The sequence below is a fragment of the Periophthalmus magnuspinnatus genome, chromosome 14 (assembly GCF_009829125.3).
Source record: "Periophthalmus magnuspinnatus isolate fPerMag1 chromosome 14, fPerMag1.2.pri, whole genome shotgun sequence".
Taxonomy (NCBI): domain Eukaryota; kingdom Metazoa; phylum Chordata; class Actinopteri; order Gobiiformes; family Gobiidae; genus Periophthalmus; species Periophthalmus magnuspinnatus.
This window is the reverse complement of record NC_047139.1, coordinates 21,890,654-21,916,604: the sequence shown is the minus strand read 5'-3', so window position 1 is coordinate 21,916,604 and position 25,951 is coordinate 21,890,654. Positions and strand designations below refer to the sequence as shown.

At 38.1% G+C, this 25,951-nt stretch overlaps 1 long non-coding RNA gene across 1 annotated transcript in view; it reads left to right on the top strand.

The window, feature by feature from the left end:
* The first annotated feature begins 10,274 nt into the window (after positions 1-10,274).
* Positions 10,275-25,951, top strand: part of LOC129456771 (uncharacterized) — a 48,184-nt gene continuing 32,507 nt past the window's right edge. Inside the window, exon 1 of the long non-coding RNA XR_008648928.1 lies at positions 10,275-12,872. This is a non-coding gene — a long non-coding RNA (uncharacterized LOC129456771). The remainder of the gene's footprint in view (positions 12,873-25,951) is intronic.

The following is a 25,951-nucleotide window of genomic DNA, read 5'->3' as shown; positions in this document are numbered from 1 at the left end:
ACCTTCAAGCTCACAAAAACCCCAAAGTTATCTCAAGTCTGCAGCGGGTCTATTTAACCACCTTCCCCTGGCCTTACATGATCGACCTGTCCAAGTAGACGTTCTTTCTTTGTTTACGGGACATTAATTATCATTACTGGCGTGCTATCCCTTTAATTTTCCTCATTATTTCTATTGACTTGAAGAGCGTTTTGCAGCCAAGTTCAGGGATGATTACAGACTACAGACATTGGCCAGTTTATGTAAGCCATGATGCTGATGGACAGGCCTAATTTGTGGTTTGGACCGGTTTTTCCCATTGCATCCAAATGTGAGCCCTCCAGAACCAATTCATGACCTGCTATTGTCAATGCAGAAAAGCAGCTGAGATAGGCCCCACATCGCTGCCAATTTCCATTTTACAGAGAATTCAGTAAGGTTGCAAAAACTGTAAAAAGCCCTCGCATTTGGCTGCAGTAAATTTGTTGAAAGGTCGAGAGCGTAAAATAGTCTTGTAATGTATATGCAAGCTTTTTATGGCTGGTCTGTGAAGCTGGAGATATGTTTTTGTAGTCGTGCGTTTCACATACACCCTCTGACTGCGAAAATGTGTTGGCGGTTGTTTGACTAGCAAGAGAAAAATTCCACAGGTTTAAATTACATTCACAAATGTTTATCCAAATATAAATTATATCTTTTTAAGTACTGTAGAAGACATGCCGAGGACTCATAATATATTTTGTGCCAGCTGTTTGTGGTTGGATTTCGAGGAAGTTGTGTTCTGAAAAAAGTAGCTGTGCCACTAGACTCCCAGACTGTTCACCTTCAAATAGATCACATTATGGTTTATTTAAGTTATAGCAACTAACGTTTCCAATGATCTGTTTTCAATTCCATTAACATAACTCGTATATTTATCTAAACCTGTGTTTGTGTTTAGTTATGAATCGGCACTTTCTTCTCCCCACAAGACGATTAAAACCATTAGCACTAACTTGAATTGAATTGAATCAACTTATCCCAAGTTGATTCAATTCAAAGTTTATTTATATAGCACATTTTAAATAACTTTAGCTGACCAAAGTGCTTCACATAAAAGTAAACAAAAACACATATACACATAATATAATACATAGGAAAAGAACAATAAAACACCAACATACCCCGTCTGACTAGTATTAAATGCCAGGGAGAAGAAGTGGGTTTTCAGTCTAGTCTTAAACTGCGTTAAGAGTAAAGGATCTCACAGACAGAGGGTGCAGGTTCCACAGCACAGGCCTGATGTTCTCTCGTCTCTTAGTTTTTGCGAGCAGACAATGTTCTGGACATTCTGTAAGTGCTGCAGGGCCCACATACAAAATTACAATAATCCACATGCGACGTTACAAATACGCAGATTGCTTTTTCAAAATCTGACTGGGGAAAGTCAGGCTTTACTTTAGCAAGGAACTTAAACTGAAAAAACTGGACTTTATTACAGAGCTAATGTGCTTGTCTAGTTTGAACACAGTCCACAAACACCCCAAGATTCATTGATACATATTATTACCGGTACACATTTTATATTGAGAATATTATCTTATATCATGTTTTAATGAATGTGTGTACTAATGTGGTTAAAGCTCACTTTTCTGGTGCAGGTTTCACCCAATGACTGAGTACTTGTCTCTTAAAAATGTCACTTTGAATGGAATGTCCTTGTTCCAGCCAAAGCAATGGAGACAAGCTGCTGGTGTATTTTCCACCAGCAAAGTTACATAAAGTCCCATGCTTGAATAATGAACTATTTTGCATGTTCTTCTGAACCTGGGTACATGGTCCCTGGTGCTCCTGACAGGTTCTCCCAGTGACTCTGAAGGATGGGTCAAACCTGCAGACTGAGGTATCTGTACTGCAGCTACTAGTACTACACTTGTTTTGCAGAATCTGTTGCATTTGTTTTAGTGGGAGCGTGGCATCATCTTGTTTGATTTAATATCGGCTGTACTAAAACGAACACAGACTTTATGACCTATGAAATCACAATCAACACGTTTATACATTTTACTCAAGGCTCATGTTCACACGCACACACCACATCTGGGACTAAACTGGGACTAAACCTGGAACTAAACCTGGACAAGAACAGGACCAAACCGGGACCATTTTGCTCACACCCTTTTTCCCTTTACAACTTTCTTTTTTATAGTTTAAACACAATGCAATCTGCAATCACATGAAAGAACAAGCCACGTAGTTCTACCAGTGCTTCCAATAAACCCTATTTTCTTCAACTTCAATGAGTCAGGATTGAGTTGAGTCAGCTCATTGTGTTGTCCAAGAATGTCCAGCTGCGGTGAACGCCCCCGGCAATATACCAGCCAGCCATTATTTACCATCTATGTCCACTCTAGACTTTAATCTCCTTACAATGATTATCAATTAACATCCCCCAAAATTAAGCCTATAGTCTATGAGAAAAAAGTGATTTCAGATTGTCACCCTGGTACCTCAACGCTTCACAGTGCTTTTTGAGGGTCCCTGCCCTTGTTATACTGTGTTTTATGGGCAGAGGAACGTTGTATGGGGAGAAATGCCATCTGGGCTTTGTGCCAAGGAGTGGTGTTTAATAGAAGCTATACCGACTCACACAGGGAAACGAGAGAGAGAGGGAGGAGGAGGAAAGGGGGAGAAGTGAGGAGGGAGGGGGGGTGGATAGAAGTGAAGAGGAGAGAAGAAAGGAGAAGAGGTGGGAAAAGATTGGAAGAGAGGGAAGAGAAGATGGTGGGAGGGGAAAGAAGAAGAGTGAGGGTTGGAGAGGGGTACAGAGGAGAGGGGAGAGGAGGTGGGAAAAGGAGAGAAAAAAAGAAGAGTGGAGAGACAGTGAAGAGGAGAAAAGAACGTGTAAAGAGGAGGGAGGAGATGAAGAGGGGAGTGGAGTGGAGAGGAAAAGAGAGGGAGAGGAGGGGGAAGAGGAAAGAAAAGGAGAATAATGGAGAAAAAAGGGGAGAGGAGACAGGAATGGGAGGAAGAGGAGAGGGGAGAAAAAGAGAAGAGACACAACATGGAGAAGAAATGGGGGGAAAGAGCTGAGAGGAGAGGAGGAGAAGAAAGTGGACTGAGGAGAGAAAAGAAGAGGGGAAGGGAGGATAAGATGGGAGAGGAGGAGGAGAGGGGTAGATGAGAGGAAAGAGGGATGGAAGGTTAAGAAGAGTGGTGAGAGGAGGGGGAAGAGGAGAGAAAAGAGGAGTGGGGAAAAGAGGGAAGAGGAGACAGAAAGGGGAGGAACAGGAGAGATGGAGAGAGGAGAGGAGGGGGGAAGAGGAGAGAAAAGGAGTGGAGAAAAGAGGGCAGAGGAGGCAGAAAGGGGAGGAAGAGGAGAGATGGAGAGGGGAGGGGAGGAGAGAGGAGAGGAGGGGGGAAGAGGAGAGAAAAGGAGTGGAGAAAAGAGGGCAGAGGAGACAGAAAGGGGAGGAAGGGGAGGAGGAGAGGGGAGAGGGAGGAAGAGAATGGGGAGGAGGAGGGAAAAAGAACATGAGAGAGGGAAGGGGAGAATGACGGAAGAGAGGAGAGATGAGAGGAGAAGAGGGGAGGCGAGGGAAGAGGGGGGTCTCCACTGCAATAAGGGGGTTTGGGAGGGGGGAGGCTCTCAAGGTGCCACTTCTATGGAGACGCAGCTGTGCCAAACAAGACTTCCATCAGTGGACAAACAAAAGGTGAGACGGCCCATCTGACGGCCTCATTAATGGACGCCCAGCATCCGCCACCGAACTGCTGAGATGTGCTGCTCTGAGCCGACAGCCTGGGCACAGCTAATCAACATCCCCCTGTAATGACCAGCACCAAGCATAAATCTCTCCTCGTGGGATCGCTCCTGTTGTTGGTTGCCGTTGGCTCAGTTGCTGTGGAAATAAGCAGCTCTCTCGCCACCAGACATCAGCCTTCACTTTATTTGCCATTTTACCCCCTCAAATCTCTCGCATTTTCGACTCGGCTCCCTCCATGACATGAAAAACAAGGAAGAGAATTTTGCACACGGTACTGCTTTTGTTGGATTTTAGTCTGAGATGCACTATCTGTCAAAAGTTTGGATATGCCATCTCATTCAATGTTTTTTTTATTTATTTTTATTACTTTCTATATTTTAGATACAGAAGACATCACATATATGAAGCAAGATGTATGAAATTATATAGTAAATAAAAAGTTGCAAGTTGGGTTTTTTTTGGGTTTTTTTGACAAAGCAAAGGGTGGCTACTTTGAGAATTTGACTTTCATATATTTGGTGTCTTCTGTATGTATATAAAATGCAGAAAGTTGCAGAAAGTAATACAAACTAAGAAAAAAGCATTGAATGAGAGGGTGTGTCCAAACATTTGACTGGTAGTGTATATTGGCTGGAATATTGTGATATCAGAGGGTTTTTCCAGATATCTGTACCGGTCTGATATGGAAAATTCTAATGGTAGTTGGCACCAATATTTTTTTCCAGCGCTGCTCCAGTCTCTGTGTGTGTGTCAGTCCCAGTTTGTCCTCAGTGCACTAGCCTTGTCTTTTTGAACAGGCTAATGAGTAAAAATGGAAATAGAAAAACAGTTGGAGTCCTGCTCTCTATATAAACGTCATTGGTAGAGCATTTAGATCCACTGACCGACTGTTGTGTCCTTGGGCAAGACACTTAACCCACCTAGCCCCTCGTGTCTGCGTACTCTGATGTATGAATGTGTGTGAACGGGTGCTTTGAGTGCTCTGAAGTTGGAAAAGTGCAATATAAAAATATGAATGAAATTATTTAAAATTCCACTTGAAGACTTTCTGTACATTTTACAAAGTGAAATGTTAATTTTACTTTAACTTTATTCCCATGGAGACAGTCATGTAGTTACACCGGCCAAATTACAAGTTATATCTGTGTAGTGGCAATAAGAAGTTTGATGACATACTGTGTAACATTCCAGGCAAAGCAATAACACTTCCTTGAAGAGAGAAAAGTTCCAGAGTACACTTTAAATTAACATTTGTCAGTTTTGCTATGGAGTTGACAGATCTCTACCATTGGTCATAATGGTGAGACAAAAATCGGATATCGATATCAGCACAAAATCGTCTTGGCCTGTCTCCAGTTTTAGTTTTTCGAAAAGCAAGTTTACCATTTCTGTAGGTTGTACCTGAAAAAGCATGTGCTTTTTGTATTTTGGACAGAGAGTGATAAATGACCTGTATTCCGGTGAACAGAGCCTCACATGTGTTTGCACTGATAAGACTGAACAGGATGACGGGTCGGGACATCACAGACACGAGCCACTGTCAAGGGGAGTACAGCTGCAAACCGGCCAACATGGGTTTTTTAGGCCACTGCTCAACCAAGATCAGCAGTATAATGTTAAGTAGTAACATGTACAGTACATTTATATGTAACATGTACAGTACATTTATATGTAACATGTACAGTACATTTATATGTAACATGTACAGTACATTTATATGTAACATGTACAGTACATTTATATGTAACATGTACAGTACATTTATATGTAACATGTACAGTACATTTATATGTAAGATCCTTCAGCTGTAGTTCAATTGACAAAGAACGTAACTTATTTCTGCTTTAGAAAAATAATGCTATAGATTTATATAGCGCCTTTCAAGACACCCAAAGAACTTTACACTGCATTATTCATTCAGTCCATACTTGCTGATGGTAAGCTATACTTCTGTAGACACAGCTGCCCTGGGGTAGACTGACTGAAGCGAGGCTGCCAATCTGCACCATCAGCCCCTCCGACCATCGTCACCACTCACGCACCACATTCACAGACATTGTGGACGAAGTGTCTTGCCTGAGGACACAACAACAGTTTGCAGAAGAGCCACTGGTGCCCCACTGTGGCACTTGGTATTTACAATGGTCCCAATATTGCAACGGGCTTCCATAGGTTTCCATAGTCAGGAATGTATTTAATGAGGTCTTCAATATCACCAACAGATGCCATCAAAGGGTTATACACGGGACCTGAAAAAGTGAATCTGTCAAAATAACCCATCAATAATCAATTTCTATAATCTGCATTGTCTAGACCACAGCAACGGATCCATTTTCAATTCAGTTTCATTTATATAGAGCACTTAAAACTACTTCAGCTGACCAAAGTACTTCACATAAAAGTCAACAAAAAGCAAATATACAGATAACACAATACAAAGCAAAAAATAAAATAAAACACCATGATACTCTGTCTAGAGAGAATTACATACCAGGAAGAAGAGATGGGTTTTAGAGTAGTCTTAAATTGCGTTAAAGGTCCTACATTCCACAAAATTGACTTGTGAGCTTTAAGCCATGTTATAAAGTTGTTACCTCCCCAAAAACATTCACACGTTTCATTCACACATGTTTGAGTAGCACTTATTATTATTAGTCTGTTTACATCTCCACAACTCAAAATGCTCTGTTCCGCCCTGTGATGTCATGTAGTGGTAGTTTTCAAGTCAATAGTTACCTTTACCTTTAGTTCAGGGAAGATAAGCAATCCCAGGGCTGAAATTATCCAAATAATTATAGTGAAGATGCATGGAGTTTAAAAACACCATGGACTTACAATTCCTGTATTACCATATGACATCACAAGGAGGGACAGAGTGTTTTCTGTTTGAGAGAAAAACTCAGCCTAAATATACAGAGTGTGTAAAACATGTGTGAATGAAACAAAACACAATCAGAAAATAGTGTAATCTGGGCCCTTTAAAGACAACTTTCAATAATAAACATTGGCTAGCCTACATAAACTCCTCTGCCATCCTTAATCAGAATCAATCACTAAATCAATCACTAAATCACTAAAGAAGTAGGCCTGTTCCAGATTTGAGGAAGTTGAGTTGTAGTTTACACTTTAGGGGAAAAGCCCTTATCAGCAAAAAAGTACAGACTTGTAATGCATTAGGAGAAAAAATGAAGCTTTAGAAACTTCCTTTGAAACAGGACATAAATCATTACCTTAAACCCTCACTCTGTTCCACCTCCTGTAACTCCCCCCTCCTCCTTATAGTTCACTGAGGAACTTAAGAGCATTGTTCCCTTTGCCAGCTCACTTGGCATATCTAGTTTTACTTCAAACCCGAGGGCTCTTTGGCAGAAGGAGCCAATAAGTGGTGTTAAAGGCATTTATGGACTTGTCCTCAGAGAGCCTCTCTTTATATCAACAGTTTGACGAATGCATGTGACAGTGAACGCTATGCTGGCAGCTGCTGAAGAAGTTGTCTACATGACTAATGTTGCTATCACTGTCAAGCCAATATGCATTCATTTTGTAAGAGTAGACACACTGAGTTTCAAGTCTGTGAAATGATGCCACAGCCCAATTATTCATCCAATAAATTGATTAAAACGAATATAAGGTTACTCTGCTATAGGGCGGAACGATTTGGGAAAAATATCGAATTGAGATTTTTCTGACAAGTAATGCAATTAGATTTGAGATTTGTGTTTCAAAAATAGGAACCGGTTCAAAGTTTCTCATTTTAAATGCATCCAGAAGAATTGACAAAAAGAGTGAAATATGAACTGACAAACTAATACAAGAATGAAATTTCAGAACATGTTTGTACAGATCTGAAGTACAGGGTTACCAGCTTTTTTATGCAGAATAAGACTAGTATTTTGTTGTTTGTGGAGGAAATTAGGGTACTTAAAAAATGACAGGCTTTGCTAATTGCGTCTATTGAAAGTGTTTTTACTATAGGCTATAACATTGTAATAAGAAAAAAAAAAACACTGAAAAGGCTAAAATGATACAGATTTATTCAGCTGATGATGTGACAATAGGCTTAGACAATTTGCTTGCCCAAACTTGTATAGGCCTATTGCCAAAAAACATCTTAAACTTGCCTGCTTTTTAATACTCTTTGGGCATTTTCCATAAAAGTTGTAAAAATAATACTTGTCTGCAGTTGTAGTCGCATTCCTTGAAAATCCTCTTTAACTGAGTGGGCTGGTTTTCAGTTTTCGACTGTCAAAGTTTGAGTTGTGTCCAGGAATAAGCCTAAAATGTGACAAACACCACCATTCAGTTAAGCTTATGGGGATGAAAGTGAATCCTGGGTCTAAGATTCTACACAGATTTAGAAGAAGAATGGACTTGTTCTGTCTAATGTTCCGTGGCAGAAGGTAACAAAGGAAAAGCAGTAAAGTACTGTACCTAAGTATCTGTACTTTACTTAAGTACATTTCACAGTGAATAATTTTTACTTTTACTTCACTACATTTGAGAGCAGGTATCTTTCTACTGCACTACATTTTTGAACTGGACTGAAAAGTAAAAAATACTTTTCATATGATTTGAGGGGTTATTTTTAACACGTTTGTGGTAATATCCTGACTTAAGCTTTTGAGTTCAAGCTTTGGCTTTGAGCAAACAAAAATAAATACACAAAATTCAAAGAAGGTTTAGAAATTGATTCATATTGCTGCTGTTGACCAGAATATGTATATGTTTTAGTCAGTTTCGCAACATTTAACACTTTAACAAATAGTACAAGAAAAATCTAATAAAAAATATCTGTCAAATGTTTATTATTATTTTTTTTTTTTAATTATTCTGAAAGTACATTTTTAAACAGGTACTTAAATACTTTTACTTCAGTAGATTTTTTTCATGTGTACTTGAGTAACATTTCTCCTCTGTTTCTGTACTTTTATTTAAGTAACAAAATTGAGTACTTCATCCACCACTGCTTATGTTATCACTTTTTTGTCACTGAGCCCACCCCAAGTGGAAAAAAAGGAGTAATACAGGCATCCTTAGAGCAAGTTAGGTTTAAAATTACAAATAAAATGGTTATGGATCACTAAATGCCTTACCTTTATTTGCGTGGTCCTTAAAATCCGTTATATAGTTAGTCATGAATGATGTTCACAACAGTCTGGAGCCCACTGGCCTCAGTGTTCACGCTCCTGTCCAGTGTGCACGTGGGAGGGGCTGCTGCAGGTAGGATACTTAATGTGTTTAATTACAATGCCCAGAACAAAGTGAAAATGTACGAGAATCAGAATTATTTATCCGTTATTCATTTTAAAAAGAACAGTTTGAGTTAAGGTCGTATCTGTTTTGGTCCATTTTAAAAGAAAGCCTGTTTTGTGTTTAATACAGCGCTGCTCATCTTTAGCATGTTTTGCTAATTAGCTTAGCCCAGTCACAAGATGAGAGCTATGGTTACACGTGACACTTTGGGTCGTACTAAATTCTGTCAAAGTTAATATTTTTATCTTTCCTTCATGTGTGCCTTTGGGAAATACTGTGCCCGCTTCCTGAACTTTACTCCACCCTCTTTTGAGTCTTCATCACAGTTTGGAAGAAGATTGGGTAAGTAGCACGTGCATTATTGATGAACGTCATCTATGTAGCAGTGTTTCAGTGCACTGAGAAGAAAATGAAAAGGAATGTGATGAAACACAATGAAATCCAGTTTGGAATGATAAAATAGGCCTATACTTATAAAGCCTATAATTAGTGTATTATTTCACTTGGGCTTAGTTTACTTAACCTACATAAAGGCAGTGGTGGAATGTTACAACCTAGAGGTAGTAAAATTACAGGACTTAAGTATACACTTTTAAGTATATGTACCTTCCTCAAATAAATACTAAAAGATAAAATACTATAAAGATATTTTTTACTTTCACTTCACTACATTTGGGACTGAAAAGTGAAAGTATTTTTGTTATAGTTTGAGACCTGCTGAAAAGGCTTAGGGGTTTATTTTTAACATGTTCATAATTTGAGCAAACAAAATATACAAATAAAAACAGCCAGAAAGAAAGATGGATTCAGTTGTTTCTGTTGAACAAAATTCAGCATGACCCTTGATCACTACATTTGAAGCTTTATAAGATCTTAAAATCTACATGAAATACTTTTACTTTTTACTCTTTAAATACATTTTGAAATGCTACTTTAATACTTTTACTTAAGTAGATTTTTCTTGTGATACTTTTACTTGAGTATTTTTTGCACCGGTATCTGTATTTTTACTTAAGTAACAAAATTGACTATTTCCACCACTGCATAAAGGACGACTAGGAATTACTTCGACCTATTCAAATCACATTACATTGTCCGTCTCACCCTATTATTACACATACACTATTATATACATTCTTACCATTCACTTTATTCATTTAAAATCTTTTCACAGAAAGAGCCGACTCTCTTTGTACCACAATAACGACTTTATCAATCTTAAACCCCGGGCCCCGAGGACTCTGAGAACCTGCTGCTATTGATTTCTTTTTCCTTTTTTCCTTTTTTTTTATCAGTGTGTGGGTTTTATTAGAGGTGTGAGGCTTCTGGCTCTGCACAGCATGACTAAATGATAGAAAACTAGCCAAAACAAAGCAAAAATAAACAACTCAAATCTTTCAAATAGGTTTAAATTGTACATCACATAGCTGATTTTTACTAGTCTCCAAAAATACGCATTATTCAAATTTCAACGTGTGTCTGTGTTTCACCTTTGGGGGGCAGCAGCAGGCTGTTAACTCATGTGATATACAGCCGATGTTAACTCGAGGAAGAATCACAGGTTCACTGCTTTTTGTATTAATTTAATACAACTTAAAATGGTCTAATTAACTATATTAGATTATTTGCTATATAAATGAGTTGATGTACAATAGCTTATGCCAGGGTAGTATACACAAACTGCTCTGGTATATTTAAGCAGATTGCATTACTGTTTATATGAGGAATTTTAGGGGCAATTTAATGTTTGTCTTTAAATAGAAATAAATAAATACATAAGTAATCAATATTTAAAAAAAAAACAACAATGTTTTTCTACAACACAAACCTGAATAGGTTTTGAGCCTGACACATTTACAGTTATCTCCATATATCACCCTGTATTTCCTCTTGGGTTTAGACTTACGACACTAAAAGTGTGGCTAATGTTTCTTTATTGCTTAATTATTGTAGTACTTGGGACTAAATTGCCCTTAATAGACTGTATCAATCATCTGTTACCAAACTGCAAAAATATATTTTCAATCAGGATCAGAGAACTCACTGAAACTGTGTGTGTTGCTCGTTAAAGTTTGATTCTGCTTTTTAGCAGTTGTCAGCATTTATATGAACGTGTATACTAGAAGCCCGATTTGAAAAGAACTCAATGCTTTTTATTCTTCTTATTTTTAGGAGATTTTGAAATGAAAGATTACGGTGGAAGATGGTGAATTCCTCATATCAGTAAGTAAATAAGATTTACGTATTTTAGTTTCGGCTGCAAAAGCACCGAATTAAATGTTTAAAGTTGAGTGTTTTGGCTCGGTGTGAAAGTAACTGGCCCAAGCGACTATTTTGTAGAAAAGCACAGAGTGTACTTTTGGAGACAGAGGGCAGGAGGGACCCGTATTAGCAGGAACACTTGAATGAATTTGAAGAATAGGTTTTTACATGCAGAACAGCCACAATACTGCGCTCTGACTGGCAGACAGTACCAGCTCTCAGATTCAAATGACGCACACCTGCCTGATTGGAAGGATTTAAAACCTTCTATTGCCAGCAACCAAACAAAGCCAAGGCGCCAATGTACGATCAACCGCCGCATCTTTCAAATCCAGCAAATACTCGGACTTCATTAAATGGTCTATTTAAAAAAAAATAATAGCAATAATTTGATTGTGTGCTTCAAAACAGTACGGTAAATATTTTTGCTTTAAAAGAATATATATACATTTCAAGGGGATTTAAGTTCAACAGACAAATAAAGTTCTCGTATCTAAGTAGATGTCTTAGATACTTAATTATTTCATATCTAAGTAGAATTTCTGCTTCTATTATTCTATTAACAAACTCTCTCTACTCTCTCTAACTCTTTTGCATTCATCCTGTCACTTTAAGATGGATCATGGTTTCCTGCATTCACAACTGAACTTGGCAAAAGAGGGTTTAACAAAAGGCTAAAGCTTGTCCTTTACAATAGCTTTACAGAGAATGCTATGATAGTCTCTCATGGTTGTTTCTAAGCAGATGTTGCCGTAAATGGATTTGTACACTATCATGTGAAAATGCTCTAACTGTACCACATATTTTGTTCTGTAAATGTCCACCAGCAATCTTCTTGGTCAAGTGGCTGCCCCTCTCTGGTTATATGATCTGTGGAACCCCGGCTGGCCCCTCACATGTAAGTACACACAGACAGGGCTAATGCTCCACTCACACACTGCGTCTGACCTGGGGGTCAAGGTGCACTGACTCCGAAGCTCGTCTAACTGGGCCTCTTGAAACTCTTGCCTTGCATTCCAGCGCCCGGAGGAGGGGGTTGTACAGCCAGGCTTATTACCGAGCGAGCGACCAAAAGGAAGGAGTGATCCAGAGTGAGAGAAGAGAGAGGGAGGGAGCGCTGGGGGTAAAAGAAGCTGGAAGGTATTATGTGTTATTTCCTCGTCCACGCAGCCTGTTCCCTCCTCCTCCTCAGCGCACAAGTTGGACACAAGTGAAGGAAATGCTACAAACTTGAACCTGTGCTTGGGGCTGCTTGCGCCGGCCCTCCATGAGCTCTCCGCGAGTCCTCTGCGAGCCTCTTGTTTTCTTTTCCTGTCGGAGCGTAGAACTCTCACTTTCCTCCCCCCCCTTCCTCCTTCTCCGGTGTCTCTGAGACACTTTGTTCAGCAGCTTTTTCCCGTGTTTTGTGCAGGAGACACACTTGGAAAAGCCAGTTGGATTTGGAAGATACTGACGCGAACGCACAGCTGCAGTGGTCCCCTCCATCTCTACACCAGGACCAGTGTCCCGCTCACTCCCACCCTGCGTGTGCCTGTTACTCTGCCTCTTTGGGGAGGTGGGGGCGCCATATGGGAGCTCCAAAAAATGGAAGTGGATAGACAATTCTCGGGCTCAGATTTCGCGTTCTTTGTGGTAAGTTTTTTATTAAATTCTTATTCTGTTCGATTTGGGATTAACCACATTTCACATAGTAAGCCTTCAGTTTTCTACTTTCTTTGTTTTGTAAGTGTTCATTAAAAATACTGATATCATGTTCTTTGCTAAATATTTTCTTTAGATTTTTATTTAACAGTTAATACATATTCTACAGTTTAAAACAGGGGAAGGCTTTGTGCTTTTGAATTTGAAGTTTAGAGGGTCAAGGTAGAACTGGGGCCGTGTGGGGGAAGGGAGACTGGAGGGGTCAAAGAGATTGGCACTTAGCCCAAGCAGCACAATGGACATTTTTTAGCATTACCCCGAACAGCCAAAACAAGAGTGAACCCTGGATTCACAAACGGTTCATTTTTAAGTTTATAGAAACTCATTTTGTAGTTTGATTTAGTGTTGGTTTCAAGTAGGTCTGCACCATATCTCTAAATCGGATTTTGAGTTGGCACCATGTTCAAATCACGGAGACTGCAGTTAGATAATGGAACGTTTTCTGCAACAAACTAAATATCCTGACTTTTTATAGAAAAATGTTGTTGTACCTGTAGTTTAGACCTTTACAAGCACATCTGAAATTCATGGAATTCTTGTATTTGCTTATCTGTACTTCAGTTTTGGGTAATGGAGTTCCTTACACCATGCGCTCCTACTTTTTAAACGTATTTTCACAAACCAAATCAGAAAAATTACACTACAATTGTTTTCCCCAAAATCGTGCAAAACAAGTATGAAGTGATCAACTTTACGAGTAACCAAATGGCTTGCTATTGCTGCTGCTATTAGTGGTAAAGTTATATTTTTATCCCCAGTGAATTCAAGATCTCTTTTTAGAAAACGTGACGGCTGAGATTTCTGTGTCTCACCTCGTAGGCTCATTTGCACTGTGAGGTTTTGACCCCTCTCTCTCGCTTCTCTGAGGTGGACTAGCTGTGTCTCCCCTGTTCCCTCCATTCATTAGCCATCCAAGTAGCATGGGAATCAAATGTCTCCACTGGCATTAATGCACTCCTTTCTTTGGTGACTGTGTAATTAAAACTGGATTTTTTACAGGAACTAAAGGACAGTGAGCCAGAAGTAGTCCAACTTTTTCTTTACTGTTTTATAGAGAAAGTGTTTTGCAGCATAGCGTTTGTTAAAATAGCTCATAGTAGAGGTCTAATTTTGACAACTGGGTCACATTAACACACACGACAAGAAGCTTCTATATTTAAAAGGAGTAAAATAACTTAACACTCGTAGTACTAATACTTAAAAATACTGCTATTTCATGTACTGTAAAAGTGTACAATCTACTCATCTGAAGTAATCTTGTTTGGATTTATACATCAACAGAAAATGTAACAGTTTTATCACTCGTCTTATTTTTAAACAGCAAATTTTGACAAGTGGGTCACATTAAAAAAGCCTTTACCAGTAGCCAAAGTATCAATGTAAAAGAATAAGTAGTAGTTGTAGTACTAATGATTATAGATACTGCTGTTTCATATACTGTACATGTAAGATATATACTAATAATATATAGATAGTCTTTATGCCTGTCACAATGATTATTGACTTTTCGTTCAATATATAAAAGCTGGAACAAGATTTTTTGGAGGGGCTCAATGATTATTAGGTTCAAATCTTCGTTTTGTACTAGTGGGAATTTTTAGTTTTTTTAGTATAGTAAGATTTGAGCTGTAGAGGGGCAAATATTTGACTTCTTTGGCTCATTATTTACTCCAAAAACGTTTTATAGTGATATGTTTTTATTTAGCTTGTGTGATTTTTTTTAAGTATATGATGTATTCAGAAGTGTTTACAGGCCTAGTACTTCTAATCTAAAGTAATCTTGGATGGACAACATGACATTTTTATCACTTACTTTATTTTTGAACACCTCATCTGCAGTTATACAGTTAAATATTTTGTGTCAGTGGCACATAGTCCTTCAGCTCAACCAGGGCGTATGCGAGCCTAAGTTATCTTGTATAGATCCATATATAAACAGATAAGATAAACATATGTATCATTCTAATCCACTCTTATTTTAACAAGTGGGTTACAGCACAAGACCAGTAGCAGTACTATATTTTAGAGTGTAGAAATAGTTGTAGTATTTATACGTGCTGTTTATTGTAGGCTACTCTAAATGTGTAATCTGAAGTAATCTTGTGGATATGAATCGTATGGATCTATATATCAACTGAAAAACATACCATTTGTACCACATCTTTGAAGAGCTCACCTGCAGTTAAACAATGAAATATTTTGCATCAATCGTAGTTCTTCATCTGAACCAGGGTGTATGCTAGCCTTAGCCAGACTAGTGCTGCTTCCCTCTAGCATAGATGATAGCCTGGGTTTGTTTGTTGCCCTTAATGCCAGGTGAACACATGGTCTGTTAACCTCGGTGACTCCAGAGTGCTCCACTTTTAGCCTCCTCCTTACGAGAGCCGTGCTTCTAAATGAGTACAGTTGTTTGCGAGCAGTGAAAGGAAAAGCACACTTAAAACCTGTGATTTATTAGTTGTTAGTTTGTTGCTGCCATGTGAGTGACAGAGGTGCCATTCACGATGAAAACAAAAACTCCAAATGTAGGTACCCAAGACGGCTTCAGGAAACGGCCTCTTTTTCCGCGTCTCGGCCAGAAGAGAAGTTAAAACATTACGTTTAACAGTGTCCTCCAAAGAAAATGTTAGCTTTTAGAGGTATCCTGCAGTGTGTTAAGTGTTAGATATTTACCTGTTGACTTGATTTAGCTGTTGATGAGAATTACCTCTAAAGTTAAAAGGCCTGCACCTGGTTTTTATGATCTTAAAAACACAAAAAACACTTAATTCAGTTAATTTTAAACATTTTACAGTGACCCAGAGTTATCCCTCACTTATCTTATGCATTCCGGGCATTTTAATTATTCCCCTTGATGAGTTTATAGGTGCTTTTGCTTTTTTACAAATCTCAGAGGCTAGAGCGGAGTTTAACATCACAGAAAAGCTAACAACAACCAGCATGCTAACTGCACTTCCTAATCATTGGACAATAAAACGCTCTATAATTAGATGCAGATAGAGCACAGCGGACTTAATTTGACCTCAAGAGATGCTTATACACTATATCTGTAGGCCTGTCACAATAAATACTATATGGACTGGAGCAATATATTTTGGGGCTCAGTACTTGCGTGTGTACATTTTCTTTGTAGAAGTTTGTTGTTGTTTTTTTGTTTTTTGTTTTTTTTTTGCAGAACAATAACATTTGTGTTGTAAAAGGTTGAATAAGTTACATATATGACTACTTCTTGACCAATAATAGTACATTATATGTTGCGGCTCAGGCCTTTTCTTTATTTTTATTTATACAGTGGAACCCAATGAAAGCACTCTGTTTTTTATGGGCACCCTGTTTAAAATACAGTACAAGCAGAAAAACAAACACAACAAACAAGTATACAAGTCCATATAAAACATTAAAAACAGATGATACGTCTATTAAAAAATTGGTTTACTGGGATTATCTTGCATTTTTGTTGTTGTATCAGTTGCATAAAGTACTTTCAACATTGTCGTTTATCGCAGTATCTGCACTGGGGTAAGACCATTTTTGCTAAAACACGTGGAAAAATTGGGTATAGGCCTTTTAAGTGTGTGGGATTTACCTGAATGCTCTAATTAACCTGGGATGTACTTATGACAGATTGGTGCCATTTATTTGATACAGGCTCTTGCAGAAACATGTATTAACAGAATATTTTTATGTTACTACCTGTGCTCAAAGGTGCTCAAAACTGGATTGCGTTTGTGTTGCATCAGATTCACTCAAAACCTTTGAGGCACCTGTACCAATAGAGCAAATGAGTGTGGATCTTTGTGGGATTACTACATAAAATGTGAGTCTACTTTTTACCGAATATTAGCAGTTTATTGGTAACCTGCTTAATAATTTAGTTGGTTTATTTGCAAAAGAGGGTTAAACTAGTGGTTCAAATTTAACTAGAAAACTTAATTCTTGTCAGAAGGTTTTTATTTGTTTGAATCATGATATGCCCTATTGATTTCTACGAATGCATGAGGAATGGCTAAGACTCAGCCAAATCTTTATTGTTGTAAGGCCGATTTGCACTTGTATGTCATAATGCAACATGTTGCTGCATTCTAAGTATGTAAGTTTATTAGTTTTATGATTTTTCAAAGCTAGATGTGTGCAAAGTGCTTACGATCAAAGTTAAAACGATATAGAAGTTAGTATCACACTGCATTTGAGCTTTTTTTCCTATTACAAATGACTGCCTGTTACACATCGTATTTCTCTAAGCTCAGATCCAAGTCATTGGATTTTAGCTCAAGTGGTCCCCATTGGGCTGGATTTTAAAGTGGGTGATGTCATGTCTGTGATGGAGAGTGCGTGTCCACTTAATCCATACTTTGTGTCTCTTGTCTAAAGCTTTTTTAGTCCTTATTAACGTCCAAAAGTACCAAAGCGTTTTGTAGAATTCCCCAAATAATACTAAAGCTTTTGAGTATGTTTTGTTGTTTTTAACATTTATACATTTTTCATTTCTTATGTGTCTTTATTTTAAGTGACCAGAGAAATGAACAAATGAACAAATGAACTACATCAGAAGAAAATCAGGTGCACACGTCCACAGCACACAGCTTACAGCGAAATGGTTTCCATGCATTTAATATTTCCTCTTTGGGGCCCGTGACGACGCAGTGAGCTAGGGGGGTTGTGGGGGCTGTGGGGGGATGGAGGCTGAAGGGGTGTAGGGGATTTGGGTGGGGGGTGCTGATGCAGACACAATGGGCAAAGACAAACATGATCAGTGAGACAAAGGACAGCACACTCGGGTCACCGGGGGGTAACTCATCCCATTATTTCAGAGAAGTGATCTTAGCCGCAGGACTTTAAAGTCGTCAGCAAATTAGGAGTTTGTGTGTGGCAGGTCATGATCAGAGCCTCGTGTTTATAGACCCCAGACACCAATGACAACATGACTGCAGTACTGGCATTATGTATCTAGAGCATGGTTCAGTGTGTACTCCTGAAATACTACACTCTTATCAGCATACTCTTAATCACTGTAGTACATATTCTCCAAAGCAATTAATATTAGACATGTTTGTGAAATGATTCATTTTCATCAGTTGACCCATCTATGAAAAATGATGCTGGAATGATAAAAGGCCGGACCACTTGAGTGCTGTGATGTAGGTCAGCTTTTAACCCTTTTTATTAGGCAAACAGCCTGTCAAGTTGTGCTGTAATTTATGACTTGAAAAACAAGGCATCAATTACACGGTAATTACACGCTCTTAAAGCTACTACTTAACAGAGAGGCTTTATGGACATGTGTATCATTGTCCTACCTGTGAGTAGTTGTGTTAGAGTGTTTAAGAACAATAGATTTACAATTTATTTAAGAGAAGCATTTATATGTGATTTTCCAACAGTAACACACATTTGTCTTTAAAAATGAGCATTAGTTGCATTTATTTTTAACAGTAAACCCATGAGGAGGACCTGTGAAACCACACAAAGCGGAGTGGACTATGTAGAGGCAGGCCCACCAGAGGGGCCCTATTTTAAGAGTCATCAAAACGGTTTAAGTGAATGTCTATATATTCACATGTGGTTGTCCAAGTGTGTGCGCATTTTTGTATGAAACCCTATGCTATGTTTGTGTGACTGAAGGGCCATTATGGGACAGGCTTTTAAGGGAGATCTGGGAAGTGGAAACCTAATACTGGCTGACTGCTGCTCTTGTGTACATGAACCCCACAGCTGCTGGAGAGGGGAGGGGGCAGGGGCCGAGGGAGGAGAGAGTGCGCCGCGCTCAGTAATTAGTTGTCTGGTTTTGTATTGACCAGTCTGGTGCTTGGACCTTAGGGACTGTTAAATTTGCTATTGAAACTGAAAGGATTATGCACCCAAAAGAAATTAAACGGGTGCAATGAATAGATCTCAGCCCAAATGGTGAACCAGTGTTTTTTTCCCTGCACTTGCTCCTTTGGCCTTTGTACCTCCTCACTCAGAGAAGGAGATATTTTCATGTCTGACACAGCTCTTTTTTAATGCTGAAATAAATAATAGTAATAGAAGTAAATAAACTTAAACTTGTGACAGTTTTATTTTCTGATGAAGACACACCCATTTTAAGACATAATTTAAAATGACTCCAGCTCCTCTGTCAAATATGAGGCCCGCTTATCAAGAATCATGGTAGAGACTGGAGGGTTCGATGTTGTAAGGCGGATGAAATGCCACAAATTTGAGAAAATATGTGGCAGTTGTGTTGGTTTAACTCTAAAATAGTCAACATTTCGTACTTGCTCATTTTAAAACTGGTCTTTTGGTGAACAAGGGCTGTACAAAGTATCACAATTGAATCAAAATTGCAATTTGAGTTGGAGCCATTATCAAAATGCAAAGACTGCAATTATTTAGATAATAGAATGTGCTTGGCAGAGAACAAAATATCCTCTCTTTTCATAGAAGTAATGTTGTTGTACCTGTTTAGACCGCTACAAACATGTTCTGAAATACACGGGGTTCTTGCATTAGTTTACCGGTTGATTTTGCAGTCTTGTCAAAAATGTTAATGCTCCTGGAGTTGTTTAGAATGTGCACTTTGAATAAAATCCTACTTTTTAAACACATCACACAAATCTAATCATAATCACGTCTTCTCAGTTTGATTTATTTCCCCAAAACATTCAGCTGTACATTAAACCCCTCATACATTGTAAATTCCCTGTTGTAAATATTGAGGTGAACAGTAACAGTACAGAAAAAACATCCAGAGAAGAAAGTGAAACCCAATCCTCTTGTAATGGCTGGCAGCTTCTGTTAAGCAGGCCTGCCCGTTGGGAAAGATTTGAAAAAGGTGCCTATAATGCGACAGATATCTTGCTTCAGTAAGTTGCATTAGGTCCATCTGCATAGAGCATGTGAACTTGGTGAACTGGAGCCTCGAGAGTATCTAGTAAATGATAAAGGGGTGATGTCATGCTCCTTCAGTGTTTGTGTAGCTGGCAGTGAAGCTCGGCTGTCACTGCTCAGAGCTATTGACAGTCAACTTTGGCCCAAACTGCATTATCACACATTTTTTTCATCTAGTCTCTGTAGGGCTGGGAAATTTATTGAATTTTAATCTAGATTCAAATTTTGTCATATCTAATCATGAGTGATCAGCTTGGCTCTTTTTAATCGGTGGTCCACAGCCAGTCCTCTGTCAGTAAAAGCATGTGGTTTGGAGCAGAGTTTGAACTTTGGAGGAAGAAATTTGACTATTTTTTTGGTCTATAATTAAAAGTCTTGTTTACAGTCAGGAAATTTATGTTGAAAGATGTTTTTATAAATTTTTTATAAGACAAAATAAAAAATTTAATTGGAAACAGCCATCAATAAATATAAGGAATATTTTTGATCATCTTTTTGTCATTTCACCCAGCCCTGTAAGTCTAAGTTTGATTTGTGTTCTTTGAAATGATGTAATATTTTGTTACAACAGTCTTTGCTTTTATAGCTTGATCCATGCTGAGTGAGGAGCTTTTGTAGATAAGTGCTTTCTGGCAAAGACCCACCTATGACATGGTATGTATGTAAATATACGATTGCGCTAGTGCTAGTACTGTAGAAAATTGTAGAAATTAACTGTAGAAATTATCCATTGTCAAATTGGTTTGCTTTAAAAATAAAACTGTATACTTTTTTCGTTGATCAAAATGCCAAAGATTAATAATGGCAGTTCTGGGCAATTGATTTGTGTTCGTGAACCTAAAAACCTCATGATCAGAGCCCAGTGTGACGAAGTTCGAAAATTGTAGACAAACTGACAGATGAGCAAGTCTCTGGCTGATTGTTACTGACTGAATTTACATTAACGCTGTTAGCTTGAGCAGTGAAGGCCTATAATTCAATTGGTCGTAGAAGCTGTTCAAAACTGTGAGTTGGTTGTAATGTAATTGTTACAGACCTGCCCTGCAGCTTGAACCATTAACAAAAAGAACTTGGGAAATTTAGCTTGATCCTTTTATAAACTTTTCACTAATGCCTCTGATTATTCACTAATATTTGGCGATCTGAAATTAAATATTTTGTCAAGGTTTTCAAACATGTCTTTAATGTATAGCTCCTGTTTAACTCAGACAAATGAGATATCACTCTGAAGTTCCCCAAGAAAGTACAGAAATATCACTTTATCCTTGAGATTGACCAATATGGATTCTTTCATGGTCAATGCTGATACCGATACCAATATTTAGGGTAGATATTTGAGGCCAGTTTTGATTATTTTCCACAAATTATGTTATTTAAATGTAGTACAAACTCCACCCAAGCCCATTTTTGTACAAACCTTAAAGAGAGCTGTGTAGTCACGTTTTGTGCATCTATCTCTATGTATTAATGTGTTATTATAAAGCTATTTGTGTATTTTTTAGGCAGCAGATTGACCAGAACTAAATACCGGCCTGTGCTGGAGATTTGAGGTTTATAGCCAATACGCTAAAAAGTCCAAATATCTGCCCTATATATCGGTTGGTCTGTCTCTACTTTATACCCTGACTTGAAGGTTTACAGCAGTTGAGGTTTTACATTTTAATTCTGAATCATATTATTTGCAGCATTTCTTATTATAGGATGAAATGGTTTACTTGATATTCAAATTTTCATATCTTCAGTACAACATCCACAATATGATGGATGTTTTTGGCTCTCCTCTAAATGCAGGATTTCTATGGCAATATTGTTTCTACTTTTCTATGACCAAAATGTCTGTGCAGTATGGATCATACCTGTGAACTGGAGGCACCATTGGACTTGGGGTTGCTGTTTATTGCTGTTTATAACCTCTCTCCCATTTCGGGTTGTCTGTCCCCCTCCTCCTCTCTTCCCTCTTTCACCCTGTTAAAAAATGGCCTCACTGCGCAGGGTTTGAGCTCACCTTTAAACAGCTCGATCGGGGGACTATAGGGGTCTGTCTCTGGACCAGCGGTGGAGGGAACAATAGGAGTGTGTGGTATTGTCTGTGTGTGTATGCATATGTGTAGGGGTGTGTGTGTGTGTGTGTTAGGAGGCCCACATCTATCAGACACATGTTTGAACACGTGACAATGCCATGTTGATGCTTTAGCCAAAACTGACAAGTATTTAGACCGCATTTCTACATAGTGTCAGAAATGATAATCTCTTGTTTGTCTTGCATTATCTCTATAACGATATTCAGGCGATGTGTTAATGCAGTGGGAGTGTGCTAAAATGTGTCTGTAAATGTCTTGGGCGATGTACAAGTATTACACAAAACATGAATGAACATCACATTAACCAAAAAAGGGCAGATAAATCACTTAGTTTTAGAAATTGCAGTTATAGTTTTTGTCTTTTTTGGTGTCATTTACGTAGTTTTATTTCTATTTTTGCATATTTCCAAATCACTAACTACATTGTTATTTGTTTTTTGTTGTGTGTCCCACCTCTGCTCATAGATATCAGACAGAGTAGAGTAGACGGCATCCATGGTGCCCACATCTGCACAGCTCTTCTAAGAAGTATCGGGCTGATCCTGATCTTCCCTTTTACTCTGGGGCTGTATCATGTTCATTGGCGTTTGTGTGTTCCCTGCTGTTTTCCGTTCCCGAGCGAGTCTTTGTGTAACTGCAGAGAGACAGAGGTGAAGCCCGCCCTGATGTGTGTGTGTCTGTGTGTGTGTACGGAACATTATGATGAAGCATTTATGCACTGCAAAAATTAAAATATAGCTAAAGATAAAGAATATTGATTTGCGTAAATTATGCTTGACAAGTGAAATGAGCTACCAATAGAACAAGACTTTTTTGTTTTTTGCTTAAGATATGAAAATACATCTTGTTACACTTGGAAAAACAACAAATCTTTACAGTTAAAATAAACAAAATCTTAGATTGTTTGAATAAAATAAAAAAATATCCCCTCGTAAGATAATTTTTACTTGTCAAATTAAATTTACTCAATAATAATAATAAAAAATAACTTAAAATTAGTCATTTGAACTTAGATATATTTTTGCAGTGTCAGTGTGTGTTGTGATTCATAAACAGTAGCTCAGCCAACAATGGGCTGACCTTGGCTGGGGACTGGTGTGTTCAGAGGTGATAGGTTTAAATTGTCATGCCTAGATTTTCTCTCTTGATTTTTCAATATAAATGAGCTCAAATGTAGATATAATTTGATTTAGACCGAACGGAGACGCTTAGCACACTCTGATAATATGTGTGTTCTCTCTCTGCAGTAGTGATGGTGGGACCCGGAGCTTGCTTGTCTTTTTGCTTAGCATACTGGGCATTCATATGGAAATGGAGGGCAGAGGAGGGACAGAATCTCACATCAACTTGATCTGGTCATGAATAGCTGCCAGTGTTTAGACTGACCCCGAGTCGGCTTAAAGGCAGTGGCCAGCCCCATCCTCAGACCACGAGGCTTTGTTAGTGACGGCACATGCGCTCTTACATAGCCTTACACTACAGATAAAACAAGCAGATGGCCATAATTGCATTCACACAATTGGCTACACTGAGCACTTTCTGTCAGCAGCTCTGTCTCACACACTCGCTCACTCAGCTATACAAGGGATTATTTTATCCATTGCTTTCAAAATATTAGGATGGTTGCTATAGCAATTAACAATTTTAAGCAAAATGTTACATCTTTGAATGGGAAAAAGCCCCATCAAAATGTTGCTCATAACTGGAAGCTGAAAATTTTCACTGCACTTTTATCATTTTTTGAATTACATTTTTTTGCAATTTCATATAATCTAAAATTAAGATTTTTAAATGTTTTGTTTATTTTGTTATGAATTATTGATGGGAAATTTAAATAAAAACGATTCCTTAAAATGACCAGAGTATAAGATTTTACAATTACTACATAGAAATATATAATTGTTAAATTGCATTGTAGTACTCTTGTAAATACCAAATTAATTCTTAAAATTTAGATCAATTTTCCCTGCTTCTTTTCTATGCTGGATTAAAATAATTTGCTTTTACCGAGCTGTCTGTGAATTAATATTGTATTTGATAAGTCCCGTTTCTAATAAATAGTGAGTGTGTTTCCTCTCTGGGAGCCTCCACACAATGGGCCTCCCAGACCGGACCGCTGTGCCTGGGTCGAGCCGCGGGGATCCATCAAACCAGATTTGTCTCGCTGGATGTGGGATTAGAGTCCACCTCCCAGTTCCTGCCAGTCTGAGCCTTTCTTCCTTTTAACACTTTGTGAGCTAAACTATTTCTCCAAACTTAAAATAATACATTTTTCTATTTTTTGCTTATTTCCTCCTTTTTGTCCATGCAATTTTTTGATGGAACTAAAATTCCTTTTCTGTCAATTATAAATTGTAAAACTGTAGAACAAACATAATTCGTGCCAAATGTACCTGCGTATTATTTCAGTTATTATCAAAGATTTAATTACTAGAGCAAAATAAAAATGCACTTGACCCATTTTAGGTTTATCTTATGCTATGCTCTAAATTAAACAGCATTTTGACACTGCTAGCTCCTTTTATATATATTCAGACATATCTTCCAAAAATAATGCTTTATCAGTTAGATTAATTTTATTATATTCACCTTTACAATACCAATGTTTATTTTTTCATAATAATAATAACAACGACAAGTGCAGTTCCAGTTTAAGCCCACGTGTGAGTGTCTAAAAAGAGCAGCAGTCACAGGGCCTCAGCGCATTGTGTTGTTTTGTCTGTCCATTAGCGGCCCATTCACGAGACAATGACTTCAGCCGTAGACACTGGGCTTGTTAACACACAGGCATTAGTGCACCAGGAGGGGACACTCCTCTAGTGTTATGACGGCACTCTTTCAGTCACCACAGTCCACTCTCTCCGCAGTGCAAGTGTCTGGGCTCTCAAAGGGGAGGATTTGTTGCTCTACACCTAATTAAATAGCGCTTTGAGGAGTAGTTTTATAGCAAGGGGCCTTTTGTTCTGCTTTACCGTCTTAAGCACCTTGCAAGCGTCGTACTGTTCGCAAACACGCGGCTGTCTCTCAGAACGCAGGATTCCACACATCAGTTGATTGGTGATCTACAGGGCTTTGATTCAGCCATATTAGAGCCGCTTTTCATGTACGGAGCGTGATGATACCTTACGTCTACAGTCATTACCAAAACTGACGTCGACCTTTCTCTTCCAAAATGATTGAAAACAAGCTTGCTTTTAAATAGAAATTTTGAGATTTTTGAAGTGACTGTGAAGCTGTACATTGAGGCATATATATGTCACACACATACACATATATATATATATATATATGTGTGTGTGTGTGTGTATATATATATATATATATACATACATACATACATACATTTTGCTTCATTCAAACAAAAAAGAACAAAACATAATACCTAAACAATACTATTTCTTAAAGTTACACAAAAAAAAAAAAAAAACTGCCCACATTTACCCATTTTCCCTAAGCTTGTTCCTGAGTGTTCTCCATTTGACAGCCCATAACTTCCAAATTTGAAGTGAATAGCTCTAGTATTTATTCAAAATCGTCCTGTTTACCTTTTTGAATGAAACAGAGATTGCTAAGCGAATATTGTAATGTGGACTTGAGATAAAGTAAAGTGAAGATGTTTTGAGCAGCGGTGGTGACTTGAGATTATGACACCCTCTGCTTTGTGCTGCTGCCAGTGGGCTTGACCTGAGGGAGAAGGCACATGGCTCTTCGGCCCTGATGAGCTTTAGGCTGTCTGGGATAGCTGGACTAGATTGGATTTATTATAATTATTGAAAGACGGTTTGTAACAGATATTTCACATTAACCACAGTGACATAATTATTTTTTTCCCCCTATACATTTTATACATTTTGTAATTACTGATTCTACATTCAATTTTAATTAAAAAAAAACATCTTTCATCGAATTAGGATTAGATTTTTAGGTTTTGATGATTTCAAAATTTCTGCGACCCCCATGGTGACTCTGTGTGAATTTTGGCATGAACTGAAATTTGAAAATTGTGTATTAATAATAATCAATTTGAATAATTATACATTGTATTTCCTGTAATTTGCT